This window comes from Coenobita brevimanus, chromosome 26 (assembly GCF_032717465.1).
Source record: "Coenobita brevimanus isolate Jiangsu-jjx chromosome 26, ASM3271746v2, whole genome shotgun sequence".
Taxonomy (NCBI): domain Eukaryota; kingdom Metazoa; phylum Arthropoda; class Malacostraca; order Decapoda; family Coenobitidae; genus Coenobita; species Coenobita brevimanus.
Window position 1 is genome coordinate 42,787,466 of NC_136979.1, and position 5,000 is coordinate 42,792,465.

Consider the following 5,000-nt stretch of genomic DNA (forward strand, 5'->3'; position numbering starts at 1 on the left):
CTCTAGTACTGAAAGGGTTAATGACTAACAATGAAGAGGTTAATGACTAATATGGAGGTTAATGACTCTAATAGTGAAAAGGCCGATGAAATAGAAGTAAAGAGGTTAATGACTCTAAATGTGGAAAGGTTAATGACTAACAGCGAAGAGGTTAATGACTAACAGCGAAAAGGTTAATGACTAACAGCGAAAAGGTTAATGACTAACAGTGAAGAGGTTAATGACTAACAGTGACGAGGTTAATGACTAACAGTGGAAAGGTTAATGACTAACAGTGACGAGGTTAATGACTAACAGTGAAGAGGTTAATGACTGGTAGTGATGAGGTTAATGACTAACAATGAAGAGGTTAATGACTAACAACGAAGAGGTTAATGACTAACAATGAAGAGGTTAATGACTAACAATGAAGAGGTTAATGACTAAGAGTGGAGAGGTCAATGAAGGCTGTACCTAATTCCTCCTCTTCGGAAAGTCTGTCTTGAGCTGACTTAAATTTGTTTGAAAGGCAGTGATAGGAAAGTGGAAAATGCGCCATCACAGTGAGGGGCTTAGGCCAGTCTCTACAATTAATAACCCTCTATACCAATGAATAACTCTCAGGACTGAACTGTATTTTTCATTTAAATTCACTCTAACTTAGCGCGACTCTGAATTGCTTGGTGGTCGCATGGGTGGCGGTGGGAGTATAAACTGCCTTCTATAAGGCTTAAGAAAAAGAACATAAACCGTCTGCACAGCTCAAGAAAAAAGAATATTAACTGCCTTCAATGCAGGTCAAGAAAAAAAAAATGTAAACCGTCTTCTATACACTTCACAGAAAATGAAATATATTATCCCAGAAGTTCACCACCCAAATTTAGCCAGTTCCAAGAAAATGAGTGTTTGTATGATGACTAAAATAAAAGTAAGGAAAAAGAAATCACCACTAATTACCCTTAATAACCTAACCCCCCACCACCACCACCAAGGCCTTGCTCTGGACTCCATTTGGAAGTTTGATAATTTGACTGGAAGTGGTAGGTATAATCTCCCCACACCTGCCAATTACCCTCCCTTACCTTGATTTTTTGGGAGGGGTAGGGGACAGTGTGTGAAACCTTATTTTATTATTATTATTATTATTATTATTATTATTAAGAACTCCAGATCTCTGGCGTTTTTTTTTAATACTGTACATATATATATATATATATATATATATATATATATATATATATATATATATATATATATATATATGGCATTTCAAGACCGTTCGAGATAGACACTTGAAATTTTCAGGAATGATGTATCCTGCTTGCAGGCTTCTTTAGGCACAACAAGTTTTTTCCTTGCACTAGCGCCGCACTAGTGTCCTCTGTGTCACCGTATTTTTTTCAGTTTTGGCTCCCTTGCGCTGCAAAATCTACTGAATCGATTGCTTTGCAACTGTTCCAGTAAGTAGTCGCCAACATATACTAGTGCACCTGGGTACTGATACTTAGATCCAACAAATACTTTTTGAGATAGAGGAAAATTTAAATGGCCGCTTCATGACTAAAAGTACTAAATCTGAAAGTATTTGGCCGATTTTGACCCAACTCGATGGAAATGTAGTGGGTCATGAGTGACCATGATTTGCATAGTATGAATGACCTTTGATCCCAAGGTCACGGGTCAATATCCGTAAAAAATTTTGAATCACACCAAAAGTCCCTTAATATTAGGTCTACAATGAAAAAAGTATTTTCTTCTGAAATGTGGAGTTCTTTGAATACTGCTTAAGCAATTTCAGAATTCTAGTTGTTATTATTATTATTATTATTATTATTATTATTATTATTATTATCATTCATTCATTTATTTTCTATTTATTTGTTTACTTTTTACTGCCGTATTTTATTCATTTACTAATTTACCTTTATTTACCTACTAACAGTGAAGAGGTTAATGACTCTCTCATTTTTTATATACCTGTTCATGTATTTCTTTACTTATTTATGTACACTGCATACTGAATATTCTAAAACACAAACTTATTACTACCTGCAGTTATGTACTTTTAAAAAAATCTGATAGAAATGCCCTGGTCTATAATCCCGACAGTCTTTCTCCCCTGCATTTATAAGTATTCCCTCACTTGCATAAATTCGTCTTTGGAGAGAACAATAATTTTTAGGAATTTCTTAATCAGTGGACGATATTCATGGATGATTAACAGGGCTCACCTTCATAACCACCTGCGCCCGAATTCTTGTCGATATGGAAGCTCCCTAACATTTTTTCCTATGCGATTTATTTTGCTTATTACACCTTGCTGTCCTCCTCTGTATTACATAAATCCTTTCAATATTGCCATACACAGCGTAACACACAAAAGTATATTACCCAGCCATATCCAAAAATAAATCGCTATGGAGGAGGTGCTAGGGAGCTTCCTAAACCGACAAGATGTAAATTCGTTCAAGGACATGGAGGGGGTGATGTGTGCTGACTGTGATGTAGGTGCAGTCTAGATAACCTTAATTTCTGCTAATAAAGAGGCCACTACAAACTAGAAATAAAGATCACTGACTCCCTTTGCCTATGTGATCTTTACTGAGTAGAATAATAATAGGTGTTAATGAGAACAGTATATAATTAGAATGGAGGAAGAGATTAATAAAGTGGGATTTACTTATCATGTTAAAGTAATTCTGGTCCCATCTCATCCCTTGCCTCAGGTGGGAAACAGGGTTGGGCTGATGATGATGATGATGATGATGATGATGATGATGATGATGACGATGATGATGATGATGATGATATTCCACGGCACACCTAAACCGCCGACAGACATGTAATGCGAATCAGGCACGTGTCAGTCAGGGAGTCTTAGCGAAGCAGGTGATCACTCAGTGTTTAAACAATCACTTCCCTCATCATGCCTACACCCCCTCCCCACCCCGCCACCCCCACCCACTACCCAGCCAGCCTCTCACCTTTAGTTGACACCTCCACAGCCTCACGCACTCACTCACACTCACGCACCTCTTTCTCACACTCATAGACTCCCTCAGATTCATTTTCATACATTTCTCTAACACACACACACACACACACACACACACACACACACACACACACACACACACACACACACACACATGCATTACTCTCTCACACCATACACACTAACACACCTGTCTTTCACACACTCTCTCTCTCTCTCTCTCTCTCTCTCTCTCTCTCTCTCTCACACACACACAAATGTCTCTTTCACACTCAAGCTCCACTCACGCTCACGCTTCTAATTCCACACTCCCTACACCCCTCACCTTTAATTCACATCTCCTCCACCTTTCTCACACTGGCACTCACTCATCCACGCACTTCTCACACTTGAGACTCAAGCCCCACACACTCTCCAGCCTCTCATCGTGTCCACACTTCGCTCTCAAAAGTCACACACACACACACACACACACACACACACACAAACCTTTCATTCGCTCAGGCATCAACGCACTTCCACGCTCACGCACCTCCCTCATAAGTCTCTCACATTTAACTCACACCTTCTTCACCACACACACACACACACACACACACACACACACACACACACACTCCTCACCCAACCTCTCCAGTCCATCACCTTTAGTTCACACCTCTCACTCACTCACTCACTCTCACACTCACGCACCCCAATCACCTCTATCGTATAATACCATGGCAATTCGGAGGTGGTTTGGGTTTAGGCAGAATAAGAGATTGAGTAGAGAAGTGTGGGCTGACTGGAAGAAGAAGAAGAAGAAGACGAACGAACAAGAAGACGAAGAAGAAGAAGAAGGATAACAACAACAACAAGGAAATGGGAAGAAGTGGCAGAAGAGGCAAGACACGTGAAGTTGGCTGCGAGAAGGTATGAGAAACTAAGAGAGACAAACGAAGAACAAGGAGAGAAGAGGTGGAGGAGCGTAAGGCCTGAGAGCATAAGAGAGTGAAACTGTTTGAAGAAGAAGCCGAGGAAGTTCAAGAGGGAGGGTGGGGGTGACAAAGTGGGGAGGGTGGGGGTGACACAGTGGGGAGGGTGGGGGTGACACAGTGGGGAGGGTGGGGGTGACACAGTGGAGAGGGTGAGGGTGACAGAGCGGAGAGGGTGGGGGTGACAGTGGGGGAGGGTGGGGGTGACAGAGCGGGAAGGTGGTGCTTCTCCCCCCATCCTTCCCCCAACATCCCTTCCCATTCCTCAACCCCCCACCTAAAGCCATGGAGCAATTTGAAGATCTGATATTTATAAAAACATTCCTAGCTGACCGTCCCCTCCATCTTAAGACATGGCATAAATACACCCCCGCTGATACCACCACACCCGATCTGAATGAAATAGTCCCTGCATGATTCAGTATGGACAGTTACGTGTGTCAGTGCCCAAGTGGTGACATGTGTGAAGGTGTGACGAACTCAACAGGTCTTCAGGGAGGCGACTGTCTAATACGCCATGATCAGATACATAAAAAGGATGAGGAAGATAATAAATTGTAAAAATATAGTGGCTGGAAAAAGACGATATAGAGAAAGAATTTGAACAAGGAGGAGGAATACTATTTAATGGAGAGAGAGAGAGAGAGAGAGAGAGAGAAACAATACATCCTCAATCAGTGTTCAACATGCACAAATTTTTCCTGCAATCCCGATCAAATTACACTTTAATCTACAGCGCTTTAAAGAGGATAGATATACAGACAGACAGATAGATAGAAATACAGATAGACAGACAGACAGATGCACAGAAAGATATACAGACAGATGCACAGACAGACAGATAGACAGATTCATAAACAGGCTGATGCAGAGGGAGGACGAGGAAGTAAGTTAGTAGTAATGAGTATCGAGTGCACAGAAGGTCACTTAGGCAGACTATCATGTTTTTTTTTCTAAGTACCAGTCTTTCCCTAGAATACGAGACGTAACAATCGAATTTACCTCCAGGTCCCTAACTGTAGTGCTGAGTGGAGTGGGAGGAAAGGGGGGGG